The 17,392-nt window shown below is 33.6% G+C and overlaps 1 long non-coding RNA gene across 1 annotated transcript; it reads right to left on the reverse strand.

Annotated features, from left to right (window-relative positions):
* Nucleotides 1-11,635: 11,635 nt before the first annotated feature.
* Nucleotides 11,636-15,795, reverse strand: LOC125597104. Its single transcript, XR_007331518.1, has 3 exons — nt 12,405-15,795; nt 12,253-12,327; nt 11,636-12,178 (listed from the first exon to the last, which is right to left on the reverse strand). It is a non-coding gene; the product is annotated as an uncharacterized LOC125597104 (long non-coding RNA).
* Between the last annotated feature and the right edge of the window lie 1,597 nt (nt 15,796-17,392).

Consider the following 17,392-nt stretch of genomic DNA (forward strand, 5'->3'; position numbering starts at 1 on the left):
ATCACTAGTCATCCAATTCTCAGAAAGTTGCTCAAAGAAGAAGCGAGACAACGGTGAATTATGGCAAATGAGAATCTCAGAAAGTTGCTCGGAGAAGGATGTCGAGGATACGCAACCGGCGTGGGAAAGAGAAGGACGGCGGTGAGTTCCCCGACATTTGTGTGCTTGCTGTATATCTTAAGGGAGTATGTATTTGATGTTTCTGGGATTTTTTGTAGGAGCAGAAACGATGGAGGCTGATGATGTTTTGGTGGTGAGAGACGCACTAAACGGAACGTCGGAGATGTCTACCGGTAAGTGCTTTGAATTCTTTTGTTTTATTTGTATTTTTCTGGAGAAAAAACAACAAATCTCTGTTTACTTGCAGAGCCGCCAGTGGTGGAAGAATCCGACGAGCGACTACCGCCAGTGGTGGAAGAATCTCAAGCACCAATGGTCAATTTTGACTTTTTTTGCACATTTAATCTTTCAGCTTTTGTATAATTTAGTTTTGGAGTACTCTTTGATGATAATGTACACATGTACACTCTGATGGATACATCGGTTAAGGTGGACGTATTAAAAAAAAAACAAAATGGCTAGTCAAGAAGAAGATTGTACATTCATATATATCTTGTACACGTACACACTCTAATATAGTTGTCCACATGAAACTGTGTATGGTGGATATTTCAAAAAGATAACAAATATGGCTTAACATATTTGATGATAATGTACACATGTACACTCTGATACAGCGTGTAAAGTGGACATATTTGAAAAAAGAAAAATACAAGAATGGCTCATCAAGAAAAATATTGTACACTCAGATATATATCTTGTACACGTACACAGTCAGATATAGTTGTCCACATGAAAGTATGTAAGCTGGATATTTCAAAAAGATAACAAATGTGGCCAAATTTCACTAAATTTCAAAATCAAAAGTTAGAAATCACTTTAGAAGTGATAAATAAATAATTTTGAAGTGTAATCTACACATAAACGAAAAAAAATAAAAAAATACATGAAAGAAATCAATGGCGGCCGCAATATTTGTTACAGGAAACCTTAAAAAATCTGGAAAACACGAAGATATATTTACTAAAATGCCCCTCATTAAATGTACAACATGTAATATATGTACATGTGTACAAAGACAACATATGTACATTATATATTACTAAGCAACCAACAATCCACCCATATGTGTAGAACCTCTTCACATATATTGGTTCATTTTCGATGTACACATTGTATATTACTAAGCAACCACCAATCCACGTTGTATATAACCTATATGTGTACATTGTATATTACTAAGGAAACGATCGTAGAATCATGTATTTTCATTTTGTTTAAAATTTCCACATGTACAATATTTTAATGCTATATATGTGTACATCGCTTTACATATCCACATGTACAAAAGGGTGTACATGTGTACAACCTCTTCACATATGTGTACTCGTCAAAAAGTGTACACAAACCAACTTGTATGTGTACAATGTTTATATGTGTACGTTGTATATTACAAAGGCAATGTATCGTAGAATCGTGTATTCTCATTTTGTTTAAAATTTTCACATGTACAATGTTTATAATGCTATATATGTGTACATCACTTTACATATACAAAAAAGTGTACATGTGTACAACAAGCCACAAGCATAAAAATCAAGCCACAAGCATAAAAATCAACTTTTGTTGTCACTTAGTAATCCACAAGTAATAAATGGACCCGTATAGCCTAAAAATCAAAACTTTTGTTGCTACAAATGAGATGTGTCATAGCTGCATACTTAAAAAAATCTTTTTAAAACGAAGAGGATGAAACAAAATCAATTCAAGATCAACAAGAAGGATCATAATCATTTGGATGCTCACTTGGGTGACTCGGATCCGGGTAAACCGAGTCTCAACTCGGTGGTCTTGAACTTCATATCGTCAACATGTTTATCCACATCTACTACACTTCTCTTCTCCCTACTTTGTGGTTAGCTGCTCGGTGAATCTTCCATTTCTCTCCTTGCAGTTCGTCTCCACCGTTAACTCACACTAGATTTTGACCCGCGCAGGCGCGCGGGTGTATATTTTGAAAAATATGTTGATATTTGTTTTTCATTTAATTATTAGGATTTGGAAAAATGAATCCGAGGAACATAACCGATACCGATCCAAAGATATAGTACCAAACCCAAACATAAATTGATTAAATATTCTAATTATTCAAAATTTTGTTATTTAGAGAACCGAATCTGATCCGAACCGAAGTATTTGGGTATCCGAATTTATCTAAAAATAGATTTATATACTTATATATATTAATTATTTTTAGATTTAACGTATATAAAACATCAAAAATGATACTTTTAAATTGGTTTAAATACTTGAAAATATATATAGATAGTCAAAAGTAAATATCTGAAATAGTTAAAGTATACTCAAATCACCAAAAATACTTAAAATAATTATTGATTTCGTATCCAAAATTTTAAATCAAGCCAATTGATATGTTAAGCTTAAGTATTATGACATATGTTATTCAAATTTATACGTAATATATTATTTTATTTATACATTTTGAGAAATTTAAAATATATAATGATTTAAGACTTTAAAAATAATTTAAATTAGTTATCCAAACCCAAACCAAACCCGCAAAGATCCAAATCGAACTCAAACCAAAATTTAGAAACATTCTAATAAGGCTGAAATCTTTGACCCCGAAAACTCAAAATACAAACCGATCAGAACTAAACCCGTATGGGTATCCAAAAGCCCATCCCTAGTCATTATTATATATCGTATTTTATCATCATATAATTAATCGTATTTTATATGTACCATCATATAAGTAATCATATAATTAATAGTATTTTATACATACCATCATATAAATAATTACATATATTATATTTTTAAAACTTAATATGAAATATGAAAACCATAATTTGAGTTGGTATTTCAAATTGGGCTTTGTATTATATTTTTCTTATATATATTGACAATATTTTTTTATAATGGTTATTGAAAAATAGTTTAGTAAAAATCCATTTTTGAATATATGTATATTTTTGAATCAATTTTTGATATAAATCAAATTTGAATTATTATTTTGATTTGAAATATGTATATAAAGTTTAAATTTTGTTTTATGGTTAGTTTAGAAAAAAAAAATTTAGGGAATTAGATTGACCCATTTTGGTATATTTTAAAAGTGGCCTAGATAACTTTCAATTTTTTAAAAAAACATAAGCACATTACTTTTTTTTCTTAATACTACTATCCTTGTTTTCAAACAAAAATATTTTTTTTAAAAGACTGCAATCCATGTTTCCAAACACTCCAAATTTTTAAAAGTCCTATTCAAGTCTCCAAACACTCCAATTTTGTACTTGAGTTTTAATAAGATAGATACTTCACAACCTCAAACCTTTCTTCATCGCAAGCTCTCACATACGTTTTAAATCGACTCATTCGTTTACCTCACTGAGATCGTCCGTCGAGATCAAGACTGAGGATAATAATTATAGAATCTTTTTTTAGTTAGATAAATCGATGACTTTATTATTCTCAGAGACATGATAACATATCTGAATTTGATGGTGGGAAAGAGAGAGATAGATAAAGAGAGAGAAGCATGAGCTGTCATATTAAAAGATTAAAAATAAATATTATATTTTTATTTAGTTAAGTCTTAGTTAGATTCCAATTGTTTGGTGAGTTGGAAAGTGTAAAATGTGTATTGGGAAAAGAAAAAGTGTGTAAAGAGCATAAACTGTCCTATTGTGTTAATAAAAACTTAAAACTGCCTTGTGGTGTAATTGTTTCTTATTTAAACTAATGATTTGGCTAAAATTATTAAAATATGACAATAAAATAATAACCAACTAAAAATTATTATAAGAACATAACAAATAAATAAAGTAATAATATGACAAATATACAAAATCAATTCTCAAATAATAATATAGATAGATAAATTAAATTCAACATTATTTTTGCCAATATATTAAATACTTTATTAAAAAAATTCATATCACTTTAACCGGACTAGTGTAAAGTTTGGTTTGCTCTGACCCAAAAAAATTATTTTCAGTTGCAAAAGATAAGATTTTAAGACGACGACACGTTTCAGGATCGATCTACATACTATGTGGGATTAAGTTACATTGTCCCTAAACACCTACATGGATATGAACCCTTGTTTTTAGCTCATTTAAATACTGAGAAAGAGAGAAATTATATCCATGTATTGTTTGTAATTTCTTTTGAAAATTAGTCTAAACCATTATATAGACCCGAGATATTTCCATGTTAATAAAAATTATAAAAGAAAAAGAAAGTTGTTGTCAAAGTGAGGTATGACATCATATATAAAACTTATGTTAATTCGTACGAGCAAACAATTAAGAAACTTTTTTTTTGAATAAATCTCACATAAGCCTAGCTAGGTGTCAGCGTTCGGAACCCATCGAATTCAGGTTGATTGATTCGAATTGGATTTTTTGTACTATGCTTATAATTTTTATTCGGGTTTTACTAATTATTGGGACATGTTCGGTTTCTTCTGGGTTCAATTTGAATCAGATTATAATCAGTGTTTAGAATTACCCATGAATATTTTTTAAAATAAAAATTTGACAAAAAATACTTAAAATATAGAAATTATTTAAAATCTAATTGAAAACTAGTTAAACCATCTAAACCAACTAAAAATATTAAAATAACAAATAAAACAAACTAAAAAATATATAAAATACTCTACAACATCTAAATTACCTTAACATATATAAAATATGATATATTTTATTGATTTCGAGTATTTATGGAGTTCTGTTCAATTCAGATTGTACCCGAACTCTAAATTATCAAAATCTTAAGCCATGTTTGGATATTTTTGTATAAGGGTTCAGATCAGATTTTGATTTTTTAGTTAAAGTAGGGACTTCAGTTTAGGGTAGAAACTCACAGGCCTAAGCCTATCTTTTAGAAATATCAACCTCCACATCAGCCTATCAATGGCGTTGACTAAGATGCGGTCGAAATCTCCAGGTTGTAAGGGGATAAAGAATGATTATAAACTTCAAAGCACGTTCCACATTTTCAAGTTGAGAGAAAAACAAAAAAAAAAGCAATTATAAGCAGCATTGACGGAGATCAATTCTTTATTTGCTGCCGGGTCGTAAGGAAAAAAATGTTGAAGATAAGCTTGAAGAAAGCTTAAGGATCAAGTAATCTTATGAGTAGTGGGCTTATGATCTTTAAAGATAAAGATCATATATGTTTTATGTTTTCCTATTGAGATTAGGAGTTTTGATGTTCTATATAAAGCAATGTCTTGTGTCGACATATGCTATGAGTTTTGAGAGTGAGTTTTGATATTGTGATTGAGAATTGATTTGATTGAATAAGAGAAGGACTTCTTATTAATATTGATTGTGTGATTCTATATTTGGTATCAGAGCCAAACAAAGAAAACCTCTGTCTTTGAAGCATACAAACAATTATCATGAGTGATACGAAAGAAGGACCCGAGCTAGGTAAACATGGAGGAGCATCATCCATCAAGTTTCCGATGCTGTCTTCTTCTAATTACACAGTCTGGGCCATGAAGATGAAGATAGCGCTGAAAGTTAACAAAGTCTGGGAAACCATCGAGCCTGGGAACAAAATCGAAGAGAAGAATAACCTAGCTATCGCACTTCTATTTCAGTCAATACCAGAAGCTTTAACGCTACAAGTAGGAGACCTAGAGACAGCGAAGTCAGTTTGGGATGCAATAAAAGCAAGGCACGTTGGAGCTGAGAGAGTCCGAGAAGCTAGGTTGCAAACTTTAAAGGCAGAATTTGATCGACTGAAGATGAAAGATGGTGATACAATTGATACGTTTGTGGGGAAGATATCTGAAATATCGTCAAAGTCTGCTTCCTTGGGAGAGATCATTGAAGAACCGAAAATAGTCAAGAAATTTCTGAAAAGTTTACCAAGAAAGAAATACATACATATTGTTGCCTCATTGGAGCAGGTACTGGATCTCAAAGTAACAAGTTTTGAGGACATAGTTGGTAGACTAAGAGCCTACGAAGAAAGAATTACAGAGGAAGAAGAAGACACACGCGACGAAGAAGAGAAACTGATGTACGCTGGTGGGGACTCTTATACAGAGGGTTACGGTGGAAACTATGGCAGAGGAAGGGGACGAGTTGGTCGCTCTGCCTGGAGAGGAAGAGGCCGTGGCGCTCTGGATCGTTTCAGAGCCAACGAGAGGCGTACAGACAAGGAAAAGGCTGTGATCTGTCTCACATTACTTGCTTTCAATGCGATAAACAAGGACATTATGCCAGTGAGTGTCCAGACAAGCAACTAAAACTTCAAGAGATTATTGAGAAAAAGGAAGAAGATACTCAAGAAGCAGATGAGTTAATGATGAATGAGGTTGTTTACCTCAATGAGAACAAGGTAAATCCCAATGTATTCGAAGCTGACGCTGATATGAAAAATGTGTGGTATCTGGACAATGGTGCAAGCAATCACATGAGTGGAAATCGTACGTTCTTCCATGAACTGGATGAAACCATTACGGGTAAAGTGAGATTTGGAGACAATTCCAGAGTTGAAATAAAAGGCAAAGGTTCGGTGCGTTTCGTTCTAAAGTGAGGCGAGAGAAAGGTTTTAAATAATGTCTATTTTATTCCTGCACTAAGGAGCAACATAGTTAGCTTGGGACAGGCTACCGAGGTCGGATGCGAGGTACGTATGAAGAATAACACACTGATGTTGTTTGATCGTTACGGAGAGTTAATGTTTACGACTACAAGGTCAGTGAATCGACTGTATAAAGTTCTCCTTGAAGCTGATCATGCACAATTCTTGCAACTGGCGGCAACAACCGAGTCATCTATATGGCACGCTCGACTCGGACATATAAATACCGAGACACTGAAGTTGATGGTCAACAAAGATCTTGTTATTGGCGTTCCTAATATTACGAAGAGTAAAGAAACTTGCGTCTCTTGTCTGAAAGGAAAACAAACTAGAAGATCGTTTCCACAGGCAACACTATATCGAGCATCTAGTCCACTTGAGCTAATACACGGAGATCTTTGCGGACCTATCTCACCTCCAACACCTTCACAAAGAAGATATGTGTTCGTACTCATTGATGACCATACACGCTATATGTGGACGATATTGTTGAAAGAAAAGGGTGAAGCCTTCAAAAAATTCAAAAACTTCAAGATGCTTGTGGAACAAGAAACACAGAAAGAGATCAAGACTTTTCGAACAGACAGAGGAGGGGAATTTACTTCACATGAATTTCAAGACTACTGCGACAAGAAAGGCATTAAAAGACACTTGACTGAACCTTATTCCCCTCAACAGAATGGAGTGGTGGAACGATGCAATCGAACTCTCATAGAGATGACAAGGAGCATCTTAAAGCACATGAACGTACCAAATCAACTCTGGGGCGAAGCAGTGAGGCATGCTACATATTTAATCAATCGGTGTGCAACGAGATCTCTGTCTGAGGCGACACCGTATGAGATGTTACGATCAAAGAAACCAAACCTGAGCCACTTGAGAGTGTTTGGTTGTGTGTGTTACGCAAGGACTGAAGCAGCAGGAAGGAGAAAGCTGGATGATAGATCGCGTATACTGGTTCACTTGGGAACAGAACCAGGTTCGAAAGCTTACCGGCTGGTTGATCCTCTCAGCAAACGTATTGTGGTAAGCCGAGATGTCCTTTTCGATGAAAGAAAAGAATGGAATTGGGAGAAAACAGAGGAAACAGAACATGATCTATCTCGGGAGCTTATATTTGAAGGAATGCGTGACACCTCTGAGACAGAAGATGTTACTCAAGATGCAGGATCTGTAAGCGAGAACAATGACGAAAGTAATGATGAGGATCAGTTCGATGAGGAAGAAGAGGAACAGCAGCCACAACTTCGACGATCACAGCGGGTAACAACAAAACCTTCTTATCTTGATGATTATATACTCATTGCCGAAGTAGAATGTGAGCGATTGTTGATGGTAATAAACAACGAACCATGGGACTTCAACGAAGCAAAAGAGCTAAAGGTTTGGATTGACGCGTGTAAGGATGAGATTTTTTCTATAGAGAAAAACAGTGCATGGGATCTTGTTGAATTACCCGATGGAGTGAAGCCAATTGGACTTAAATGGGTGTTCAAGATAAAGAGAAACGCTGACGGAAGCATTAGTAAGTACAAAGCTCGACTGGTGGCAAAGGGATATGTTCAGAAACATGGCATTGACTATGATGAAGTCTTTGCTCCGGTAGCTCGAATGGAGACCATTCGTCTGATTATTGCACTAGCGGCATCAAAGGGGTGTAAGATTCACCACTTAGATGTGAAAACGGCTTTCCTTCATGGCGAGTTAAAGGAAGATGTGTTTGTGTTGCAGCCAGAAGGGTTCATTGTGCGAGGACAAGAAAACAAAGTTTATAAGCTCAAGAAAGCTCTTTATGGCTTACGTCAAGCACCTAGAGCATGGAACATCAAACTGAACCAGATTCTGAGGGCTTTGCGCTTTCAGAGATGCTCAAAGGAACCCTCACTCTATTGAAGAGAAGAAAACGGAGAACTTCTAGTTGTAGTTGTTTATGTAGATGATCTACTTGTTACCGGATCATCACTCAAGTTAATATTGGAATTCAAGCAAGAGATGGGAGATAGCTTTGACATGAGTGATCTTGGCTTACTAACCTATTACTTAGGGATAGAGGTTCATCAACTAGAAGTCGGTATTCTCCTGAAACAAGACCGGTACGCGTGTAGGATCCTTGAGGAGTTCGGGATGGAGTCTTGTAACCTAACACACGTACCAATGGAGATGAATGCAAAGTTTTCTAAAGCTCTCAATGAAGGAAAGATCGATGAGAGCAAATATCGTAGAGCGATCGGCTGTCTGAGGTACCTATTACATACGCGTCCTGATTTGTCATTTAGTGTGGGAGTGCTTAGTAGATATATGCAAGAGCCTAAAGAGTCTCATGGAGCTGCGTTGAAACAAATCTTGCGGTACCTGCGAGGAACCTGTGCTCTTGGGCTCAGCTTCGCGCGTGGTAAAGGTCTGAAGTTGGAGGGTTTCAGTGACAGCTCTCATAACGTCGACGAAGATGATGGGAAGAGCACAACGGGACACATATTCTATCTTGGACAAAGCCCTATAACTTGGTGCTCGACTAAACAAGAGATTGTGGCATTGTCAAGTTGTGAAGCTGAGTTTATGGCAGCGACTGAAGCCGCAAAACAGGCTATCTTGTTACAGGAGTTGTTAAGCGAAGTGATCGGTGAACCTTGCAGGCGAGTTGTCATTAGAGTTGACAACAAATCTGCTATTGCTCTGACAAGGAATCCTGTGTTTCATGGCCGAAGTAAACACATACACCGAAGGTTCCATTTTATTCGAGAATGCGTTGAGAACGAGCAAGTTGAGGTTGAACACGGTCCGGGAAGTGAACAGAAGGCAGACATTCTTACAAAATCACTTGGGAGAATTAAGTTTAAAGAAATGAGAGATCTGATTGGAGTTCAAGATGTGTGTGAAGATAAGTTCAAGCTTAAGGGGGAGATTGTTGAAGATAAGCTTGTAGAAAGCTTAAGGATCAAGTAATCCTATGAGTAGTGGGCTTATGATCTTTAAAGATAAAGATCATATATGTTTTATGTTTTCCTATTGAGATTAGGAGTTTTGATGTTCTAAATAAAGCAATGTCTTGTGTCGACATATGCTATGAGTTTTGAGAGTGAGTTTTGATATTGTGATTGAGAATTGATTTGATTGAATAACAGAAGGACTTCTTATTGATATTGATTGTGTGATTCTATAAAAAATAAACGCAAGCACGTTCAGCATGACGAGTAGAAAACAAAAGAAGACGAGCACTGAATCCCACTAAATTATATCCCTAGCTAGCTAATCTCTATAAATGAACCAAACAAAATATTACAAGAGAATATTACACTGAGAGACAGTTTTATGTTTTTTATAACACAATAGAGCAGTTTCTACTACTAAGACAGTTTATTCTAACAGCTTCCTTTTTTCTTAACTAAACTAGTCTATTATTAACTATGCATCTAACTAACTAAACTAGAGTATAGGCGGGAACCTACCTCAGCCGCACATCTTTCTTTCCATCCGACGACCAAGATTAAATCTGAACACATTGGACAAGACATATATGTCTTAATTCCTGACCCTTGGATTTACTGCTGTACTTTTACTATTAATGGCTCATATTCATTTTATCATCTAATCCCACTTCATCTTCTTTATCTGTCTCGGTTCATCTTTTTTTTGTCCAGAAAAATCCAAAAATCTTAAACTTTGACCATAAACTCTCTGGATTATTGCTTCTAGCCACTGTCGTGGCTCCTTTTCAGCAAAAGAAGATAACAGTTCCTATCTGGTGGAGGGGAGAATTCTCTGTGGAGGGGAGATTAAGAGATAGATGATTCAGATCCTCTTTGGTGTTGATGACAGAGTTCTCAAACTTGCAGATTTTGGTGTCTATGATTGTAAAGTTTCGATCTTGGACTCAAGTTATTCCTCTTTTATATGATAGATGATACATTTTAGATTTGTCACATCTTTTAAATTTATACCTCTAGTAAAGTTTCGATCTTGAATCAAGCTTTAATAAAGTTTGTTTTGGCTGCTTGGTATACTAACATACTTTTCCAAAAATAATTACGACATGAGCAGATTCCCAGATATTGTGTACACGTGAATACCTTTACAACAGTGTACATGTGGACATCGTTAAAACATGTACCTTTAAACATAGGAACACGTGGACATGTCGAGCCAAGATCGTATCCATGTGGTTATTCAATATACTCGTGTACACGAACATGTAGTACATAAAAATAAAAATGCAACATGGAGTTTATTTATTTTATCCGAATGAATCAAAATTTAACACGAACATGATGTACATCTCTAACTTTATCCGAAAGAATCAAAATTTACATAATTAAAACAATTTAGACTTTACTTTGAATTCTCTTGTGACATAAATTTTGTGTATATATGTTCACCATTTGAATATAAAATATTGAAACTTGTAAATCTAAGTGTACAATCTGAGTGTACAATCTTTTTTTGATGAGTCATTCTGGTATTTTTTAAAAAAATACGTCTACCTTACACAATATGTATCCATCCGATTGTACATATGTACATTACCATCAAAGTGTACATGTGTACAATATGTATCCAAAACAAAATTATACAAAAGCTGAAGGACTAAATTTGCAAACAAGTAACCATGGAGTTTGTTTACTTTATCCAAATGAATCAAAATTTAACATGAACATGATGTACATCTCCAACTCTATCCGAAAGAATTAAAATATACATAATTAAAATAATTTAGACTTTGCTTTGAATTCTCCTGTGGCATAATTGTTTTGAACATATATTTACTATATAAACATACAATGTTGAAACTTGTAAATCTATGTTACAAATTCGTAAATGTCTAATTGAATGTTATACCATGGTAAAATGTACATGTCGATATTAGTAAACAAGTGTACATGTAGATATGTTCATTGTTGAGCTACTTGTAATATTTCAAAATGTAATGCATTTAAAATGTTTTATACATTTCTTTGTAAAGCCACATTTGTTATCTTTTTGAAATATCCAGCTTACATACTTTCATGTGGACAACTATATCTGACTGTGTACGTGTACAAGATATATATCTGAGTGTACAATATTTTTCTTGATGAGCCATTCTTGTATTTTTCTTTTTTCAAATATGTCCACTTTACACGCTGTATCAGAGTGTACATGTGTACATTATCATCAAATATGTTAAGCCATATTTGTTATCTTTTTGATATATCCACCATACACAGTTTCATGTGGACAACTATATTAGAGTGCGTACGTGTACAAGATATATATGAATGTACAATCTTCTTCTTGACTAGCCATTTTGTTTTTTTTTTTAATACGTCCACCTTAACCGATGTATCCATCAGAGTGTACATGTGTACATTATCATCAAAGAGTACTCCAAAACTAAATTATACAAAAGCTGAAAGATTAAATGTGCAAAAAAAGTCAAAATTGACCATTGGTGCTTGAGATTCTTCCACCACTGGCGGTAGTCGCTCGTCGGATTCTTCCACCACTGGCGGCTCTGCAAGTAAACAGAGATTTGTTTTTTTTTCTCCAGAAAAATACAAATAAAACAAAAGAATTCAAAGCACTTACCGGTAGACATCTCCGACGTTCCGTTTAGTGCGTCTCTCACCACCAAAACATCATCAGCCTCCATCGTTTCTGCTCCTACAAAAAATCCCAGAAACATCAAATACATACTCCCTTAAGATATACAGCAAGCACACAAATGTCGGGGAACTCACCGCCGTCCTTCTCTTTCCCACGCCGGTTGCGTATCCTCGACATCCTTCTCCGAGCAACTTTCTGAGATTCTCATTTGCCATAATTCACCGTTGTCTCGCTTCTTCTTTGAGCAACTTTCTGAGAATTGGATGACTAGTGATTTTAGGGATTGTAAAGTCAATCGTCGGGAAAAAAAATAGCATAACCAGATTTGAAAAGAAAAAAAGAACTAAGAAGACGAGAAGATATACAAAAGGTACTTTACTAGTTATGTATATAAAATTAGGTTTAATCTTTTATGGGATCCATCACTAATTTTGAATTTCGAAAATCTAATCAAACCAAAATCTTCTAACTAAAAAATAACTTACTAGTTACACTTTTAAGAGGGCATTTTGAGTCTTTTCACCAAAAAACTGCTCTAGTAGCACAAACTGCTCTAGAGTGATAATAAAACTTGTAAACTGCCTTAGAGTGTAAATCGCTCATATTACAAAGCAAGAAACGAGATGATGATGAAAACAGCTGGTGGCGCAACTACAATATTCCGTTTGATGGTATCTTTCTTGCTGGTTGCAATAACAGCATCTGGTTTTGTTTCTGGTGAGAAGGAAATAGTGCTTGATACTATCGGGAGGCCAGTTGAGTTTTATGCTCCGTATCACGCCTACTTCGAACGACCGGGAGCAAATGCCCTGATTTGTCGTTACGGGAGCATCGAAACTTCTGGCTTTTCATGCCCGCAAAGAGTGGTATTGCTCTCTTATGGAAGGGAACTACGAATGATAAATTCACAAGTTACATTTATACCAACGTCATCAGATTCAGATGTGGTACGTGTGTCAACAGAGCTTAAAATCCGTTTCCAATTTCCCAATCACTGCGAGGAGTCGGGTTATTGGAGAGTTGCAGACAGCTCATTGCCAATCAGAGAAATAGTATTGACGGGATCCAAGTCAAGCAATGACACCACATTCACCATAAAAAAGTCTGGCGTATCATACCAGTTTGCTTTCGGAAGTGCTGACAAACCAACGGCTATCGGTTTAGATTCTCTAGATTCTGGTATACAGAGGTTGATATTGTCGAACGACTATGCCTTTGACATTCAGTTCGTACCGTTGTAGTGTTCCCCTTTTACAGACTACTCTTGTATCTTCTTCTTTGTTTTTTTTTTTCTGTTTCTGTTTTCTTCATGTAATGTTTCATTTCAAATCAAATAAATCTGTGGTATTTTTCTTTTTCTTCTCCAGAAGAGTGCAGTTATGAAAATATTTGTAAATCTTTGTATTTTCATATATGAGAAAATCAAATATATTATTAACAAAAATAACCAAAAAGAATCTAGGGGAAATTTTACTTTTACACTTTGTTTGATACCACTATTCAATTTTACCACTAATTTAGGGACATTTTCATAAATACCACTTTCATTAATGAACAAAAGACAATAGTACCCTTACCTTATCTTCTCCTCAATCATCGACTTTTCCTCTCTCTTTTTGAGATCCATCTTCTCTTGGACTTACCGTCGAGATCCGCCGTCTCCGTCGAGATCCGCCGTCTCCGTCGAGATCCGCCATCTCTCTCTCTCACACAACCGGCGACGAAAACGGATTACAGAGAATCGCGATTCAAAGCCTTCAAATGTTGATTCCTGTTCAAGATTCACAACTCGTATGTCTCTAATTTTTGTATTCTTTTGTTTGTATCGAGTAAATATTTGATTTTGTTCTTTCTCTTATCAAAAAATCAAAAAAGTTTGCTTTAGACTTCTCATTTGAACATGTCGATATAAGAGAAACAATTTCCATAGTGAACAATATTGAGTTTTGACAACTTAAAACCCTTTATAAATTTGGGTTTCAAGTAATTTTAGGGGTTTCTCCTTTATGTTATCCAAAAATAGAATACGGTTAATTTGGACTTGTCATTTGAATGGTCCCTGCTAAGAGAGAGATTTTTCGATAGTGAACATTGTATATTAAGGAATTATAACTCTTTATAAATATGGGTTTTGGGATATTGTTGATAATACAACTCAACGATTTACAAGATTTTATAAAAGAAGTTTTTTATCAAGAAGTTTTTTTGACAACTTAAAATCCTTTATAAATCTGGGTTTCAAGTAATTTTAGGATTTTCTTCCTTCTGTTTATCCAAAAATAGAATACGGTTGATTTGGACTTGTCATCTGAATAGTTCCGGTAAAGAGAGAGATTTTCCGATAGTACATTGCATATTAAGGAATTATAACCCCTTATAAATCTGTATTTTAGGATATTGTTGATAGTACAGCTCACCGATTTACAAGGTTTTATAAAAGAAGTTCTTAAACAAGAATTCATCATATATGTCTATAGAACAACATATAAACGTGTGAACTCGAGAAGTCTTGTGCTGTGTTATTTGTAAGACTGTTACCGAAATACATGAACATTATGCTTGGATAAGGTATCTTTATACCACGATTAAAAATTAACATCATCTTTTTATTTCGTCTTGCAGTTAGACAGCAATGAATCTTGCACATCTTCATGATTGCCTCCAAGGATTTATGAAGCTGGAACAGAACCACTAGACAATCCAAAAGTGATTATCTAATCGGTGTCTTGGTCAATAATGTTAAGTGTTTTATAAACGATTATAAATGTAGTTTTATAGGGGTTTATAAATTTATAAATTAGAGAGACTTATAATACGTTGTTTATTCTTTGTTACATCTTGTGGTTAATACATTATTTGGATTCTCTGAGGAATACAAACATTTGGTGACCCCAACACATCCTGATCTTGGATGACATGGATTTTTACAGTGTTGTGCAATTAGTTTAACAAGGATATAAAATGAAGAAAAGCTAAGGGGAACGAGGATTTGTGGTTTTACTTTTTGCAGTATATGATGTAGGGCAATAACATGAAAGAAGCTAAAAATAAAGAGAAAAGAAAGCTTAAGAGAAAATAAAAGTTTATAAATAATTTATAAAAATATATAAAACAGTTTGTAAAGTTTATAAGCTATTTATAAAGGGTTATATATTATTTGTAAGAGTCTCAAAACCATTTATAAATGTTTACATTTATAAAGGTTTATAAAACAATTAATAAAGTCTATAAACCATTTATAATTGTTTATAAAAACGTTATGAAAGTATATACACAATTAATATGGGTTATGTATTCAATTTATAAGGTTTATAGGTTTAGGAACTAATTAGAAAGTCTCTTAAATCATTTATAAGAGTCTACAGTAATTTATAAGGACTTATAGAAACAATTTATAAGAGTTTGTAAAATTGTTTATAATGGTTTATAAGGATATATAAATAATTAATAAGAGTTTATAAATCATTTATAAAAATTACTAAAAACAATTTCTGAATTTTATAAAACTTTTAAAAAGAGTTTGTAAAATTGTTTATAAGGGTTTATAAGGATATATAAATAATTAATAAGAGTTTATAAATCATTTATAAAAATTACTAAAAACAATTTCTGACTTATAAAAACAATTTATAAGAGTTTGTAAAATTGTTTATAAGGGTTTATAAGGATATATAAATAATTAATAAGAGTTTATAAATTATTTATAAAAATTACTAAAAACAATTTCTGAATTTTATAAACCTTTTAAAAAGGTTTACAATTTTTTTGTAAGAGTCTATAAACCATTTATAAAGGCTTATAAAACAATTTATAAGAGTATGTAAAATAGTTTATAAGGATTTATATGTAAATAATTAATAACTGTTTATAAATTATTTATAAATGTTTATAAAACCAATACATAAATTTTATAAACCATTTATAAGGGTATATAAATTATTTATAAAGAATCTATAAACTTTTTATAGAGGGGTATGTAAACAATTTGTTTGTTCATGGCTTTATAAAGTATATCTTTTGTCTGTATTTTAATCATTTGATATGGAATCCTAATTTACCTTCATAATTTAAACATTAAAAACATCTGAACGACATGTTTCTTTACTTGAATTATGGATACAATGTGTTATTTTTCTTCTTGTTCTCTCTTCCGTATAAGGTTCCCTTCATGTAACCCATTTGGTCACATGAATATTGGCACAAAATCTAGACCATTCAACGTCAACCTAACCAAGCTTGATTTCTATTACAAGAAACAAAATGTAGTAAAAATGAGTAGTTTCAATTACTTAGCCACAGAATAACAGGCCATTTCATGGAAAGAGCAAGACTATGAGTTGAAAGGACTATATAAGGCTCTCATATGAACATTAGAGATAATTACTTGTTCTCAACAAAAAGTTATCATTTCAAACATAATCTGAGAACATCAAGGTTTCTCCACATCACACTCTTCTCTTTTGTAAAAAAAAAAAAACAATTGCAGCCAAATTCACTTAGATGTCCAACTAACCTCTTCAACTTTGCAAGTCTTAGGAGAAATATACGATTGTTTTAGTATAAGAGATGTCTGAAGAAGATGAGAGAGAAGATGGTGTTAAGAAGCCAACTCTGAAACTTTTATAAAGCTTTATAAATCTGCAATTCTTTGATTTCACAAACCACGTTCTTGTTCTGACTCTTACTTCTTCAAACAGCTCACCAACCTCGTCGATCTTCAAAATCTGGAAACAACCCAATCACATATTATTCCTACGCATAAGCACTCACTTCCAAAAACAAGATTCACTGTAATTTAACTCAGAAATGTGCACTTCAAAGTTCAAACACGTCAATTAGATTTGGGGTTTTACATAGATTCAATTGAACTAATTTACTCAATTGAACTCGGAAATTAAATCCACTGACACAAACTATCTTTAAGTTTGTCGATCGTGTTCACCGGAGCTTGTTGGTGTTCACCGGAGCGAGATTTGGTCGGAGCAATTGGATATGGTCACTGGAGCGTCGTTGGTTCAATCATCATAACCTGATTATAAGAGATATAGGGATCAATGAAGGAATAGAAAATATTCAACACAAAAAAAATCTCAAAACAAGAAGGATCAACAATGACATATCA

The sequence above is a fragment of the Brassica napus genome, chromosome A1, assembly GCF_020379485.1.
Source record: "Brassica napus cultivar Da-Ae chromosome A1, Da-Ae, whole genome shotgun sequence".
Classification (NCBI taxonomy): Eukaryota; Viridiplantae; Streptophyta; class Magnoliopsida; order Brassicales; family Brassicaceae; genus Brassica; species Brassica napus.